Below are 18,255 nucleotides of genomic sequence, written 5' to 3' on the forward strand. Positions count from 1 at the left end.
GAGCGGCAATATCAGCCAAACAGTTAAATGGCCACGAAGTTCCAGATGCCAATCTGCAACTTGATTGAATTCACTCCTGTGTTTTTTTTAAATTAAAAAAAAAAAGTGTAAACAAAATTTAATTTGTCTAGTACTTTATGGCTAATTTATATCTGTGCTTTTTGTTATATGATAATTAGTCTTAGTGTGTGGACCTGATTGGAATGAAGGCCAAACTAAGAACCAAGATGAAATAAACTGGAATGACCTACTGAAGAACAAATGACAGAATCTGAGCTTGTGGGGATGTTTAATGTCTTCTAACTCATAATTAGAGAGAGGGGATAACATGACAAACATCATGAGCTGGATTCACAGCTCATCCACTACTAAATATTTGAGGTGGTTTATGCTGTAAATCCACTGAGCTGCCAGGATGTCCCCGAGCTGATCAAATGCCAAAAGTAAGCAAGAATAGATGAGTCCTTTTTACGGGGTGATTAAGCTAATGCGACTTTAATTGGCAGAGCTGAGTTGAAACTATTAAGGCTTGCAAATTTCAAAAGGTACAGACAGAGTAGTCAAAATTTATTACAAGTTTAGGATCAGATGCCAATATGTTCTATGTAATCAGAAGGACTGTATATTCATTAAAAAGATAGGTCTCTCCAATCATTAAAATAATTACAGATCAGACACAAAACCACTGCATTCCATTTAAATGAATTCATGAAATAACGATTTGTGTCCTATAAGCAGTTTTTTTAGTGTCAGCACTGACACTGAGACGAGAGGATGGAAACGTGGTATCAGTGAGTTAGAAGTTCAAATGACTGGATTACAGAGATGGGCAATTAAAAGGCAGCGTAGAGATCTGCCAGAGTGAAACAAGTGAGCAACATGCAAATCATGCTTAACAAGTAAATGGTAAAAAAAAAAAAGTGGTACCAGTCTCATCAGTGGACTCATCATCTACAAGAAAAACAAGACAAGACAGAACTGAGCTGAAGGACGTTCACTTTTTTGATTATCTGCACAGTCTATAGTAACAAAGACACAAATACAGAAGACCGAATGCACAGCATTAATCAGCTGTTCCATATTTGTTCAAAGAGGTGGGGATTGATATTTCAGCAAACACACTCTTATCTGTCTCATTTCCAGAAATAACGATGACCTTTTTACCATGAAATGTTCTGATAAACTCTCTATACACTATCTGCTCAGCACTAAACTGCAAACAGACACGGCTGGAAATTTACAACAGCCACTGGAGCCCGAGTTAGGAGGTTTGGTCGCTTTAACCAACATGTGTCCCAACAGGCAGCTCCGGTCGCTGTCTGCTCCAGCTTCCCTCCTCTAATTGGAGCCACTAGAATCTGTGTTAACCACATTTGATAGCACAGTCTGACAATGCCACCCTCCAAAACAACAATAACACAGCGGCCAAAATGCTAACACTGAGGTTTCGACATGACCGACATCATGCAAGTCTTTTGTATACAGTCTGTAGTGTTGGCCAAAGGTTTGCACATAACTGTACTGACAAGCATGGTCATATTTAGCAACACAAATTGATAAAACAATTTTGTATGTAGGCCTGTGAAGGAGCTCGAAATGCATTCTTCACAACATAGGTGATCAATTATTTTATATGTTTTATATTTCCTGGAGACATTGTTAAATGATATTTGAGGAAATACTGACAACAAATATACCTGATCTAACATAATATTTAAAGATATTTAATGGTGTGAGTATATTTTTTAAGCAGTTTGGGTTGTTTTGGCATTCGTTAACCCTTCTATCTTCTGAGGTCCACTCTGGTTGGGGGTGGCGCAGAAACAAACTCTTGTCTCTGGGGTGGTGGCGTTCTTGGGCACACAATGTTCCTCCCAACTTCCATTTTCAATCAGCTGATTGGACTGTACCATTGAGGGTGGTGTTAAAATGCTTTTGTTACTATTTACATTTCTGTTGAAGGATATCTGCTATTTATTCTATGGTTTAATATAATCAGCTTTTGAGATATTTTGTAAATAAACTGTAATATCTTTAGGAGGGACCCCTCCATGGTTACAAGGGGAGCAAACTCTAAATAGAGGTTGTTCAGGATTGTTGGGAGTGTGATTTTCATGGATTGGATTCACTGCTAGGTCGTGTGTTGTGTAATTCCACTGTATTTGCATAGTCTTCAATAAAAAATAAATAAAAAAGTCAGAGTGCTGAAAATTTGAATCTGCTCTTGCATTTTATTTTATCTCCACACACCTCAAGCCTCAACCTCAAGGTTGCTGTCCTGAATAAGGGCTGCTTTGTCCTGAAACCCTATGACCTAAAAGCTGCTAAACCTACAGGTGAAAGCAAAGCATACATGAGCAATCCTTTTAAGAAATGAGGCAGACATGCAGGGCAGTTTTTCCCCTTACAGTAACGCTCAGAGCAGATAGTGCAGTGCAGTGCAGTAGAAATAACCTGTTGCTCACACAAGCCCAGAGGCCCGAAGCAATAATAAGATAAACATCAGCTGAAACAGAGAGGACAAGGCAAACAGGAGACAGACACGAGGGAAGAACTGAGGAAAGAAGGGCATGGAAAGGCAGAGAGCAGGCTACAGCCAGCGCTGGTGTCACGAGTGTTTAAACTGATGCTCAGCATCTTTTAATTCCAGATCAGTAGTCTTCATTTTATTTAAAGCCAGCAGACAACAGACCTATGAAATTGACTTTTACTTCAGTTTTAATTGCCTTAAAAAATCAATTCAGATCCAATTCTCTGAGAAAAAGACAAACGCACATTTTCACTTAATCCTGTCTATAAAGACTAAGCAGGATATTTACTAAGGATTTGTGGTCCTTGTTGGTTCTTAACAGTAAAATTGCCTTTATCAAGGACTGCAACAAGGTGATGAAAAATCATTGTTATTTTAAACATTAGAGACATAAAATCATTGAGAAAGTAATAAATATTCATACCATCATTGTTGGCACCTGATTCATATTAGCACACTGACCACTGCAGCAACCGAGAAAAGCAGGTGGGAAATCTCACTGTTCAGTCAGAAGGAGGGACTCTTTAGTCCGAACAGTTGGTCTGAAAGGGAGAAATCACAAGTTATTTTAAAATGGCTGTAATTCTGAAACATTTAAGGCAATAGTTTTGCATAACCACCTGAATTAAAGCCAAAAGTCTGCACTTCACTCTTGGTTGTTTGATTTAAAATCCACTGTGGTGGTGTACAGTGGAGAATGTACAAAACATTTCTCATTGTCCAAAACTCATTTACCTAAAAGTACGTAATAGCAGCTACCTCAGCCATATTACGGTAGACTGAAGCTGCTGTGAGCCCAGGGAAAATTTGGATGTCAGAAAAAAATAACTAGGTGGCAGTAAGGTAAAGCTGTGTGAAAAATAACAGGTTGCTACATTTTGCCTTGTTGTGGTGTTGAGTAGTTTCAGTAAGATTAAAAAAACTTCTGATTTCTGTCTTTTCTCTTCTGACTCAAGACTTTCATCCTATTGACATATTTAACATATACTGACTACTGATGGGGACCAGAAGAAACAATTTATATATATGCCTTTAACTTAACTCACATACTAAAACACACAAAAGCCAAAAGGATAGAAAGAAAAATACAAGAAGCACCTCAGAGAATAAATTAGACTGAATGAAATACATAGAAGTGTGTGTGTGTGTGTGTGTGTGTGTGTGTGTGTGTGTGTGTGTGTGTGTGCGTATGTTTATAATACCTTGTGGGGACAATTTTCCTGACATATACTACGTTGTGGGGACCAATTGCTCCTTGTGGGGACTGGAACCTTGTCCCCACAAGGAAAAACCCTGTTTTTGGGTCAGGGGTCAGAGTTAGGGCTAAGGTATGAATTGAGTTTAGGTTAGGGTTAGGTATGTGATGGTTAGGGTTAGGAAAAGGGTAAAGGTAAGGTTTAGGCTGTAGAAATGAATGGAAGTCAATGGAAATTCCCCACAAAGATAGAAAAACACACTTGTGTGTGTGTGTGTGTGTGTGTGTGTGTGAGAGACAGGAAGTATTATGGGACAGGGCGTAAGGTGATGATGATGGTAGGGGATTAGTAAAAGACCCTGTATCACTCTTGCTGGCAGGAAAAAAAAAAAAAAAAAACTGCACCAGGCGAGATGTGTGTCTGTGTGTGTGTATCTGTGAATGTCCTGGAGGGCTACCAGAGGGAATAATGGAATTTCTGACTTTTGTATCTATGGAGAGAAAGACCCGTGGTGTGGATTTGTCCTGTACCATCATTTCTGCCGTACTGCTTGGTGGCTGAAATATAGTCATGTGTCTGTCTATGTGTGCTTGGCCAAGGAGAGAATATACCATACAGTGTATATTTTATGTGTTCGACTTCAAATATGTGTGTAATTTTATGGCTAAGGATCGATCACAGATCTTTGGCTTTCAGGAATCCCCTGAATGACAGACGAACAAACAGCGATGCAAAAACCCAGGAGCACTGTCAGTTTTGTCTGTGTTGACCCATCTTTGTGTCTTCATAGTGTACTTGCATAACTCCCACTGTGTGAATGTGAATATAAACCTGTTTTTGCAGACACACACACTGTGGAAACCTTCCTGCCTGTTGAGGATAAAATAAATAAATAAATCAAATATTATGCTTTTATTATGGCAGTGTCATCCAACAGTCTGAGTTGATTTCCATGTAAAGGATGCAGGATGGATTTGATGGATTTGGTGTCAGTTGCTCTCTTCTCTATTCTCCACCACTATCAACAGTAAGCAACACCAGCTATCTAGAGCTGAAAAATAGTGGATAATAATGACTGATATCAAGACACTGTCAGCCCCCAGAACAACAAAGGCTCCACATATAGATGAAAAAAATTGATGTGACTACAGACTGTATTTTGTTAGTGAGCAAGCAAACTAAGGTTAGTCAGCCAGCTGTTATGTTGGGTATCAAGCAATTTGTCTGCTTTAGCAGGAAGGCTAATGTTAGATAATGTTATGCTGAAGAAACATAGTTTTATCTAATAAAGCCTCTCTGACCAAACAGGAATCTGAGCACTGTCAGAGTTAAGTTACATAACCGGGGCATTCAATTCAGAGATCATTTAAGTTTTGGGATCAGATTTGACCCTGAGCTTACTTTTCTGACTAATGTCAGCTAACGCTTGCTTGCCTGCTAACATTTACTAATTGAACGCTGTCTCTACGGCAGAGCCGCCAAAGGAGTCGTTTTAACTCCTTGGCATTTAAAAAATGAATTAACTCTGTTAAATTAAAACTCCATCATCTCAGATTTTATGACTTTTCCAAAATGGGTTTATTCATCATATAGTAAATGTTAGAAAGAGAAAAATATTAGACCACTTGTACCTAGAACCTCTGAGGATGTTATTTTCACCCCACAGAAATGAATGTAAAGCAACAATCATGGCCTGCAAGGTTGCCTAGGAACACAGTTTACACACATTTTGACATGAAGGCTGCTTTAATATAAGCCAGAGCTTGATAGATGTGACTAATAGACAAGTGTATAAGGGACTGTAGCTAAATAAAACAATCACTAATTACTGCAGGGCTGAAGGGGTTGTGGATAGGAGAGGGACAGAGTGGGGGAGTGTGTGAAGGAATGGATAGTAAACTAGATGAGCTGCTGAGCAGAGCAGTACAAAAACCATAGCTAAACTAGCAATAACAAACACATTTTAATGAATTAATTATTTTAGACTATCCTGATAACAGTGAATCATAATAGTCCAACCTAGATGTATGAACAAGTTTTTCAGCATCACTTTCAATTTCAACAATATTGCACAAGTTAAAAAAGGCAGTTATTAATTGCTTATTTAATGTGCTCATTGAAGGACGTTCCTCACAGTGTTACTGGAGGCCAATGTGGTGCAATTCTGAATACATATCTGGTTAGATGCCATATTTCTAACGTTTTTAAGACCAAGTACAATAACCTCAGTTTTGTCTGAATTTAGAAGTAGGGAATTAGAGAACATTTAGGTCTTTAAGGCAGGCAGTAAAATGCTGGACTATCTTCAGGCATCAACAAATGGAAAGACACAGAAGCTCAAATGAGTTAGAAATTTTCAATTCAGTTTTATTTATATAGCACTAAATCACAACAAAAGTCCCCTCAAGGCACTTTATATTGTAAGGTAAACAGTACAATAATACAGAGAAAACCCCAACGATAAAGTGACCCCCCTATGAGCAAGCACCAGGGTCAGGGAGGGGCAGCCATCAGACACACTGGGGAAGAGAGCCAGAGATTGATTAATAACAAAATGATTAAATGCAGAGTGGTGTAAAAACATAGAGATATAGAGTGGAAAGAGGTGAGGGAAAAAGAAACAGTGCATCATGGGAAGCCCCTCAGCAGCCTAGTCCTATTGCAGTATAATAAAGGGATGATTCAGGGTCACCTGATCCAGCCCTAACTATTACCCAGCCCTTTATCAAAAAGTAAAGTTTTAAGCCTAATCTTAAAAATAGAGAATGAGTCCATAACTGGGAGCTAGTTCCACAGAAGAGGGGCCTGAAAGCTGAAGGCTCTGCCTCCCATTCTACTTTTAGGTGAACTGGGAACCACAAATGAGCCAGCAGTCTGAGAGCGAAGTGCTCTACTGGTGTGATAGGGCACAATGAGGTCTTTAAGATAAGAGGTGGCATGATTATTCAAGACTTTGTATGTGAGAAGATTTTAAATGTAATTCTGGATTTAACAGGGAGCCAGGAGAAATCTGCTCTCTCTTTCTAGTCCCTGTCAGTACTCTAGCTGCAGAATTTTGGATCAGCTGAAGGCTTTTCAGGGAGCTTTTAGGACAGCCTGATAATAATGAATTTCAATAGTCCAGCCTAGAAGTAATAAATGTTCTTTAAGACATTCCTGCAGTTTAACTAATTGATGTGTATCATCTGGCTTCATGGATAGATAATGCTGAGTATCAATGAAAGTAGCAATGAAAATGTATGCTTTGCCTTCTTATAATACTGTCTAATGTAAATAGATTTTGACCTAGCATAGAACCCTGTGGAACACCACATTTTACCTTAGGGTGTGAAGACTCCCCAAATTGGAACAAATTGGAGTCTAATTGATAGATAAGATTCAAACCACTGCAGTGCAGTACCTTTAATACCTGCGACATGCTCTAATCTCTGTAATAAAATGTTATGGTCAACAGTATCAAAAGCTGCACTGAGGTCTAACAGGACAAGAACAGAGATGAGTCCACTGTCAGGGGCTGTAAGAAGATCATTTGTAACTAGGGCTGCATAAAACGATTATTTTAGTAATCGAGTATTCTATCGATTATTCCAGCGATTAATCGAGTAATCGGATAAGAAATACTTTTTTTTATTAACAGTTTATCTGCATATTTTAACTTCCGTAATGCAGTTTCCCGCCATGTGAACAAACAGCGGTGAATGGAGCAGCTACAAAGTTCTCTTTTCTTCACCTTAACACTTGCTGATCAGGTGCTGGATGAAGGACCTCCAGCTGTTTCACAGATTTAATGGTGGTTACTAAAAGAAAAAGCTGCTGTTTTGGACGCTGGAAAAACGTTTCCTTTTTCACTAATTGAGCTCACCGTCACAGCTTCGCCTCTTTGCGCTTGCGCAGTTAAAACCGCTGCCTGCTATGAGTGTTTTGAAAAACTAGTGGCTGCGGGAGCCATGGCGCATGTGTGAGAAATGGTGTAATGCTTTGTATTCACAAGCATTCTCGAAAACACGTTTCTACTGCAGGTCTATATTTAGTCACTAATAAGGGATTAAAGTATAAAAAATATTTTGAAGGAGCCCCTCGGTCCTGGGGGGGCGGGCCTTCCGGTACCGAACCATCGCTAGTGCTAATGGCCCGCGCTCGCTAGCAAACCAGTTCTGGTAGCTACAGCTGAAGTAAAGACAAAAATAGCAGCTGAAATTCTCAGCGAACACAACACACACAGACACACAGAGAGCAGTGGAGGCGTGGAAATGCATGTCAGCGACAGTTGCCACCCGTCCCGTAAAGTACGGAACCCCGCATGTTACGGAGCCGTATTCCACGGAGTCCCGTAACATACGGGGTTCTGTATTTTACGAGACAGGTGGCAACTCTAGTGATGATCCACTCTGTGTTAAATGGAATCCATCGCAGCGACGGAGAGCTTTTTAGAATGTGTGCTTGTGTATACATGAGTGATTCACACTCCAGTCCAGTAGGTGGCGGTAATGCAGTTCTATGTTGGTTTGCCAGCCCCCAATAAACCCACAAAAAAACATCAGCACAAATGCTGCTAATGCTAGTGAGGAGCGCCGCTTACACCGAGACAGCTGAGCGCTGCAGAGTTTAAACGAAGCATCGACACAGTAAATTTGTGTCGATAAATTTTTAGAATCGATTTAATCGAGTTAATCGATGAATCGTTGCAGCCCTATTTGTAACCTTCACTAATGCTGTTTCTGTACTGTGATGAATTCTGAAACCTGACTGAAACTCTTCAAATAAACCGTTCCTCTGCAGATGATCAGTTAGCTGTTTTACAACTACTCTTTCAAGAATCTTTGAGAGAAAAGGAAGGTTGGAGATTGGCCTATAATTAGCTAAGACAGCTGATGGCTTTTTAAGTAATGTTTTAATTACCACCAACTTGAAGGCCTGTGGTACATATCCCATTGTTAGAGATAGATTGATCATGTTTAAAAGTGAAGCATTAATTAATGGAAGTATTCTTTGAGCAGTCTAGTAGGAATGGGGTCTAATAGACACATTGATGGTGTGGAGAAAGTAACTATTGAAGTTAACTCAGAAAGATCAATTGGAGAAAAGGGTCTAAATAAATACCAGTAGTACTGAAAGTAGCTGTACATAATGAAACATTTGTGAGATGTTTTTTTGTTTTTTAAAAATGTATTTGTAAAGAAATGACACATTATGAAGAATGTCATTACTAGTTAAGGTTACAGTAATACTCTGCTCAACAGAGCCCTGACTCTTTGTATGAAAGGAATCTGGGAAGAAGTTAGTCATGGTTGGCCAATTTAGATTAGTTCATTGCTGTGCAACTGAAGAGTGACTTTTTTTTTTGATAAAGGTGAGGATAAAAGAGGAATTCAAGTGGAGGCTTTCACTGTCTGCTGCTCAATATCACCATCTATTTCATCCAGTGGGAGACTGTGTATAAACACTGAGAAAAGCAGACCATACAAAAAGGCTCATATGGCAGGATTTGAACACATGCCACCTGAGAGCCTGGAACCTTAACCCAGTGCCTTAGTTTGCTCGGCCACATACCCTTGCCTGCCACTGGGTGTTTCTGTTGATAATTTAAGAAGGCATGCAAACTGGAAATATTGAGAGTTACTGAGGAAATGAAAGGTTATTTCAGCCCTTTATTGTTTTCATTTCACATCATGGTTAAAGTCAAGTAAAAAACTCATCGAATTTGTCAGCTCAAACCTAAAAAGGCTGTTTTGCTGTCTCATATTTGAATGCAAAAGTACAAAACAATGAAAGCCTTAAGGCAGTATTTGAAAACTGCTCATTCAACTTCCCACTGAACAGCTTTCTTCATGCCATTGAAGCCTGGCCTTAATAAGTGGTACCAGTAACATAAGTTTTCCTCAATTTGTCCATGTTGTTCTGTAGAAGCAAAGCGTATTGACAGCAGTTTTCCTGGTCAAGAGACTTTTCTTTGGCTGTTGAAATACGCTGAACTACGTCAAGATATTAGGCCCTTGAACAGAAACAGTGATTTTAAAATTACTACAAGTAGCCAAATGTTCTCGAGTGTTTTGTGAAGTCTGACCAACTGTATATAAATGCATGCCATTTAATGTCTTTCTTTTATATTTTTTTATGTGATTCCTGAACCAAATCAAATTTAAAAATGTTGCGTGCTGTACAGACTGTAAAGCCAGTTTTTAAATTTGTGAGATTGGGCCAGATGAATAACAGTGTCTTGACTTGACACCGAAGGAAAACTCTTTGAAAATGTGAAAAGACTAATTAAATAAAAGTATTAAATCAAACCATTCAAAATGGGCTTTTCTGAAATATAACAGCACTCGTTCCCTTGCTTGTCAGTGGAAATTGAATGTTTACTCCAATGCTGCCTTGACATGAGTTACACGCTTTATGATGGGCTTGCCTTTTGCCTTATTTTATTTATTTATTTTTCACTTAAAATTAAAGTGGCATAGACAATAACAAAAAAAGAAGAAAACAAGGAAATTAGTATTAGCATCAGCACTACTGATTGTAATACAGAACCTGGAAGCACCATAAAGTTAAATTAGCCAACGCAATCTGACAGCAGTTTGTGAAATACTCACAAACTAAATTGATTAGTGAAGACTCTAAAGTAGATAAATGGTACAGCCACAGCACATTACTCATATTGAAATAGTCTGCATTAGTTTCAAAGTTACCCTGACTGTACTGAGTAAATGGGGCAATTTGTGTCCATGTACATGAACCAACTAAATGTGTTTTTGTGATTTTTGCCATGAAATCTGGCTGACTGAGCCCAAATCTGAAGTCAGAGATCCAAACAAGTGTTCGTTACTTTCAGTTTTTTAGACAATCCCAGAATCAACCACCTGAGGATGCTAAAAAAAAAAAAAAAGAAAAGAAAAAAAAAGAAAAGAAAGAAAGAAAAGAAAAAATGGTGTTGTATGCTGTCTAGACTAAAGTCAGTCACAAGATTAAAAGTGTTTGTGACAACCTCGCTCACAGAACTGTTTTCGAGATGCTCCAGACTTACTTGGAAACCAGTGAATTAATGTAGGTGCAAAAGCTGTATGAGTCCTTCCACGTAGAGCCGTACCTCACAGGCTTTATTGGATTGAAAGAGGTTGAAGATTTGTCCCTCTGTAACAGATCTCATGTGCTGTCAGACCTTTTTTCTTGTTTTTTTATTACAGAAATGGCATTCATCAACAGTTTAAAAAAAATATCGCAAGGCTTGCCCAGTGTGATTTTTTTTTTTTCTACAAAAAAATTATTCCTCACAAAGCAGCCTCTATGTCTGCGAGGGCTTCACCTGTTTTTCCTTTCAGCGTCATTTCCATACCAGCGGACACGACATTTGAGTTGAGTTTATAAGTACCTCCAGGATGAAGCGTTGACCTGATCTGTGCAGACGCCTGTAACAGCCTGCGAATGGTGTCAGAACCTGAATTTCACCCTTTGAGTGATGCTCCAAGTCAAGTGCTTGCTTTAAAGGAAATAAACCTGGAAATGAAAGTGGGTCTCTACAGGAGCAGTGGGGGTGAAATGTCTCAGGAATATTGTCAAGAGTCTGTCCGAGCTGTCGTACGATAGCGTTCCTTCCTCGAAATGAGATGAGAAACCAAACAGTGGTGAAGGCTGTTCTTACAGTGTTGGTCTTCTTTAAATATTCTGTCCATTCAGTCAGTTTAAAATTGTTCTTTTACCAATACTGTAAACAAAGTGTAGTACTTACACAAGGCTGATTATTTGAAGGGAGCTGTAAAAACATCAGAGTTGTGGAAATTGTAGTTTCATACTGTTTTTGAAGAGGTTTGTGAGAAAAATACAAATGATCCTAATTAGCTGATGCAAGTGCACCTGTCTCTGTGCACTACTGAGTTGTTCCCAGTGGAAAAACAAATACGCTGCCATAGAATACAGAATGAAGGCAAATTGCAAGTCTAATACAATGTTTTGTTTGTCTTTTAAAGTCCTAAATAATACACCACTTGAGGTTACGAGCGTCATATCGAGAAAGGTTAGTTCAGTCACTTTGAGTATGTGAAAATCAAGAAAACTGCATTTTATTAGACAATTCTTTTTACCCTGAAAATTCAGTTCTCACCAACATACTGACACCTTCCTAAAATAATAATAATACTAATAATAATACTTAGGCCATTACTTTAGTAAGGTGACGATATGTTAACTCACACGCAGTGGGAACGTGGCAGAAACAAATTTCAGTGAATTTTCATTTTAATTTAAGAATTTTAGTATGTATTTTGTACTTTGCTGTGAAGTCCTAAACCCAGCATCACTGACATTCCAGGTGCCAGTTATTAGTTCATTTGTGCAAAAAGATAAGAACAAATAAATATCAGTGATGCTGGTGGAAAGCAGAAGATGAAACTGACCAAAATTTTAAGTGTTTTTTTTCCCCCTTCATATTTGAGTGATAATTTTATATATGCAGTTTTTATGTCCCGTGACCACTGAAGCTACAGTAAATGTTATTTAGAAAAATAACCACCCAAGTAAGTGCTCAGACTTTCAACATGGCGAAATTCAGGGAGTCAGAGAAAGAGGTTAATTCCAGTGCAGCACATCACATTCCAGATAATGAAACAATGAGTCAGAGAAAACCCATATTAAAAAGAACAGGGTTCCAAACAGCACGTGTCACCTGCTCAAAGTGATTAAGTGTTGAGTTTAGCAGTTAATGTTTACAAACAGATTTTTACAGTGAATAATTGTTCTTTAACAGGTACTGTGTAGAACTGTAGATTTTATACATGACATTTATTTCATTCAATATTGATAAAGATCTCTGACAGGAAATACAGAGACGAGACAACTGAGAGACGAATGAATGATGGAAAGATTGATGACAGTGATTAAACCAATACATGAGGAGGTAGAGTTATGGCTGTTGTGCTCTGCAGTTCTACTCTTTGTACCCATCTTCCGAGTTTGATGTCAATATGTTGCACGATTACTGAGATACTGAAAGTGTGACGGACAGACAGACGATGGAAAAGAGATCTCTGTCTTCCAGCTTCTCAGCAGGCGACACAATAAATTAAATAGTCACAAAAGTTGTCATTCAGTCTACCGCTGATGAGAGCTGCAGATGGTCCCACACATGACAGCTAACGCTGACTGTATTGACAGCTCATTAGCACGTGTTTCGCTCTGACTTTCTGCATGTCTCACCTTACAGACATGAAACCTTATGCACTTGCTCCCACTGGGTCATCAGAATCAACACCACATCTTTACCACTTGTTAAGCCGTCACTCATTCAGTGCTAAGGTGTCAAAGGATGTAAGAGTTGAGAAGACAAAAGTAATATGGCCCCTGGCAAAAATTATGGAATCACCTCACTTGGATGTTCATTCAGTTTTGTGGCAAATAATCAAATAACAGATATGACAATAATACAAAGAAAACCCAACAGTCAAAACAACACCCTATGAGCAAACACTTGGTGACAGTGGGAAGGAAAAACTCATTTTAACAGGAAGAAACCTCCAGCAGAACCAGGCTCAGGAAGAGGCAGTCATCTGTTGCGACTGGTTGGGGCTGAGTGGAGACAGTATTGCATATACACTGGGCATATCAAGTGCTCATCAACAGACATTAAATTCAGGTACTTGTCAAATAGTGAAAGTTTGGCTTACTCTGTGTTGGTTTAGACTAAACCAACCATCTTAGAAAATCAATGTAATGCTAAATCCCAGTGTTCTTCTGTCATTCTCCCTGTCGGACTCTCATTCTTGCAACCTACCTCCTCCCCTCCACTTCACCCGAGTCACTCAGAACTCCATCCAAGCCTCCATCTTCATCTTCCACACCACCACCTCCGGGAGAGCCTCTCCTAAATCCTATCACTGCTGGGATTCTGTTCTGCCATGGGAGTCAAATCACCAGATAGATGAAAATTCCATATGACCTATAATAGAAAAGGTCTGCCAGACCATATCTTTACATTTATACATGCTGTAGAACCATCTTGTGGAATATTTCAACTCACTATACATCAATAGAATCTTCATAACCCTAATTTTAATAATATGTATGAAAGAAATCCATAATAACTACAGAATGTAGCTAAAAAGTGCACTAACCCACAAAGAAATTGAAATTGTTTATTTTGTATCTACATATTTTGGTAGATACAGAAATGCCATAGCTGTACATGCAAATGAAAACGGTAAAGCGCATGGAGCACGTTTTGTTGTTTGCGCTTTTTATGTGATTTCTGTGAACCCGTTAGAGGAAGGATACAGCGCTTTGGGACACGTTGAATGCATGATATGTAAGTGTAAATCCTGGTTTTATGTGCAAAAAGACTTATTGCTCTGTTGTATGTGGTTGCAATTTTACCGGCATTTAAAAGCAGTAACGCGATCGGGAGCGCCGGTGCTCCAGCACAAAAAAGAGGGTGAACCTAAATAAAACTCTAAAGATGTCACCAGTGATGTGGAAGATGCTGAGAAGTTAAGACTCCAACAAGAAACTGGTCCCATGAGATAGTAAAGAAGTCTAAGATTATTGGGATTCATGAATCTCCATTAATGAGAATTATTATTATTATTATTTTGGCCCAGTTGTATCTGGTCTAAGTCACTGTCTGATTAAAGAGGCCACAAAGTAACTGATTAGATCATTGTCCAGTATTCTCACTTCAATATATGGCCTATTAAATTACCTCAGTGCTTCCATCCACATTCACTGGCAGATTAGTCCAGGGCATCCAGTCTGTGATTACGGCCATCTTTGAGGTGAATCTGCACTAATGCTCGCTAATGTTCATGTTCGCAGGACCCAGTGACCCACTGCTGCAACAAAGGATAAGACTCATGGAGCTGAAGGCTGTGTGAACAGGGGTCTGAAATGTCTCAAGGTAAAATATGATTAAAGGAGCACAGAGGGGATTCCTGACCTATGTTGTTAAAGAAAGAATCAAAAAAACCCTCAGAGAATGGAACAGCACAAACCTCGCCTATAGTGAACATGGTAACATGACCAAATCTTTTCCACACCACAGCAGTAAGTACTCAGATGGATAGAAGAGGTATAATAGAGTGATTTTAACAATCATCCAAGGTGTCACCTCACTTTTTTTAAGAGAACTTCTTATTTATGACATGAAGTTGTCTTTCAAACTGCACAGCAGGAGCTACATGCCTAATACCCCAATCAGTAACAAAGTATGAGAACAGGAAAAAGAAGAAAGTTCTAGTTTTTTGATTGTTTTGTTTTGTTTTGTTTTTTAACACAGATGACAGTGAAGCAAGTGAAGTACAGTAAGGGGACAGAATTGTGATGGCCTGGCTCAGATTACATGGTTGTGCAGTTGGCAGACACGCTTAAGAACCAGTCTTTTCCATTCAGAGCAGGAGCTTCCCAGTAAAAAGTGTGAGTATTTGCATTTCACAGTCTGGTGATGTGTCCCATTACTTTTGAATTTGTCAGAGTTGATTGGCTAACAAGCGTGGAACTTGTGCACTGAAATACGAAACTACGAAGGAGGCTTTAACATCTTACCATCCACTAGGTTACCAGTGACACAGGAGCTAGGATTAGCATTGGGTTTGTTTTAACCACATGCCAAATGTTATAAATCCCATTAAGTCTCTACTTGTAGTGGGAAAGGTGTCATTTTTTTTTCCCCATATTTTGCATGTAAGAATATTCAGCTCCACGACTTTTAACCAATGTTTTTTACAGTGCATAATCCACTTGTCTGAATCACCTGCCAAATGAGAAGGCTATTTGCCACTTAGTCTGTCGTCCATTGGATTTCTCCTTCCTCGTCCATACATGACAGGTTTTTAATCACTTCAGTGTTGCTAACCCTGTGTGTTGGCAAGCGGGCCCAGGGGTTCCTGCTCTGTGATTATACTGCCTTCAAAGTGTAGCTAATTATGTTAGCGTGGACTGCTAATGCACTGCTTTTAATTTGAATTGCCAGCTTCAGTGAATCATAACGGTTAGACCTAATTACTGAAGGAGAGGTGGCCATATATCACAGTCATGGTGGCACTAAAGCTGTAAGCTCTGGCACAGAATACCTCACGCAGAGTGCCTGGAATAGAGAGTCAGGAGAGTGAGAGAGTACATACTAAATTACTGGAATCCACATTTATTTATATCCCTTGTCAGTAATGTTTATCCCACAGCCACGCCAGTGAAATAGACTCAATATTTAAATCAAACAAAGTCAGAACGGATCATGCAGCGGAGAAAGGGCAGTACCTCACTGAGTCATCTGACTGAGGCCAGCTCTACGACATGCTCCAGAAATGCCTCAGAGCTGAAAAGGAAATATGACAGCCAAAATAAAAGTTGTTATCCAAGTTGGTTAACTCCCTCTTGTTTGAAATTATAATCTACAGAAGGGGGAAAGGGTTTTACAGTCTTAAACTTTGTCATTCAGCCATCTGTAGCACAACGTTTAGAGGTTCAGTTCTGAAGTCAGAAAAGTGAATTTTACATCATAACCATTTTAATATTTAAGTGAAGGCTAAAAATGGATATTAAGTTAAATAAATTAAGCTAATTAATGTATTAACATAATTAATTAAGTTAATAAAGTTAAATGAATAATTTCAGGATAATTTATCAAATTATTATTCAGTGATTTTCGGCTTTCCGGAGTGGAGACGGGAGATTATAAAGAATATTGTTCTCAGGCTACTGTCAGTCTCAGCCCCGTGTCAAAGGCTTCCCAAAGCCTGCTTACAGGTCTTGTGGGGAAAAAATGACTAAAAAAATAGAACTCATATAACACATTTTGTGTAAATCAGATGAATTTCCCCAAGTTATATTATGACTTTCAATGTGAGAAAAACCTTTTGGGGTATCCTTCAGGCTAGATTAACAATTTAGCTGTTTGAAGTAGCAAACAGCCGTCTCCTGTATTCAAGACCAACGTTTTGCCAACCTGCAGCATCTATCTCCCTCTGACCCCCCCACCTCCACCCCAGCTTTGTAGGTATTAACTGCGTCACCCCACTTCTGCCTTTGCTTTAGTCACGGGCACTGTGGCCACTAGAGGGACCTGTCACAATGAAACATAACTACTTGCTTGCACAAGCGACCTGTGTGATCTCTTTTAAATGAGAGGACTTTTTTATGCAACATAACCTCACAGAATGAATTCTGTCTCTACTGAGTCCTGGTAACCCTAACCCTGTACTTAGGAGAAAGATAAACCAGACTTTGTTTGTTTGTTTGTTTGTTGTAGAAAACATATGATCATTTGACATGTCCACACCTCCTCCCACCTATATACAGTCTGCTGTCACTCACCCCAGAGTGGCTTCCTTTTGTTCTCACTCAGATAGTCTGTCAAGATTTCCAGTGATCCCGATACTCCAGAGGGTTTTCCCCCTTTTTATTCACTATTCCCTCATGTATGGCACTTTGGATTTTTTTATAGACTATACCTTTGGACTGTTCCCCATCTGGACTGTTTGTTTCCAGGATTCCTGTGGATGACCACTTCCTGTTGCAGATCAAAGTCTTTGGATATTTGCTACCTTTGGGTCCTCCCCTCTGAGCTCTGTATTAGCTAGCTATTCTGCTCACATGTTTACTACAAATTAACCAGCTATTACTACTACTGCTTATTGATAGGCACCTTCCAAATCTGTGTTTCAAACACAAATAGCAGAAATACCACTTCAATTTATTTTGTTATTGATTGACAGTATTTGGACTACATTAAATAGTTAATCTGTATTCTAAAAACAGTTGTTCCTACTGCTGTGGGGCTATATTGAAATTAGTGTATCTTGGACATTTGGACGCTCATCTAACTTCACGGAGGTGCAAAAAAGAAAAACAAAAAAAAAACACTTGATATCACGTGATGTTCCTTTGCAGACATATGCTAATAATCAAACTGTCATCTACAAAGACTTATGTACATGTGTCAGTCCATCCTAGTTTACAGGGTTTTTAAACATCTGACATGGAAAATGACTTTGTGTTTTCTTGGTTAAGTCTTGGCTGTGCTTTGAAAATCTGTGACTGTCTTTTATATTTTTATTTGTGTGATGCATTATTCAGCATTCACAGTAAAAAACAAACAAACAAACAAACAAGAAAAACTGTGCAAAACAAAAACAGGAAAGAACCATCAATCAGCTGTAAACATTTAAGCTTCTGTCAAAGCTGTCAAAGTCTCTGTGACCATCAAGCAAACCAATGACACTTGCACATCTTTTGGGTCTTTTACACTGTGAATATTTTATGAATCTTCCAGAATTCTAACAAATGAAGACAGTGTCCTTGTACATTGTGTTTTCTTCAGTTTTTAAGCCATTCCCCACATCTGAAGCACATCAGAAGGTTTGATGTCACTTTTTATTTACTTGTGTTTCTCCCAAACTGACTTACAATGCAAGAGAAGCTCCGTGGTGTTCTTCGCAGTAATAACAAAGCATAAAACATTTAATGATTCATTCTGACCAAGATGGAGGAATACAGGATCAACATAACTAAAACTGTTTTGTTTGTTTGTTTGTTTTTTTTCCTCGTGGTATC

Source organism: Archocentrus centrarchus, chromosome 10 (assembly GCF_007364275.1).
Source record: "Archocentrus centrarchus isolate MPI-CPG fArcCen1 chromosome 10, fArcCen1, whole genome shotgun sequence".
NCBI classification, from domain to species: domain Eukaryota; kingdom Metazoa; phylum Chordata; class Actinopteri; order Cichliformes; family Cichlidae; genus Archocentrus; species Archocentrus centrarchus.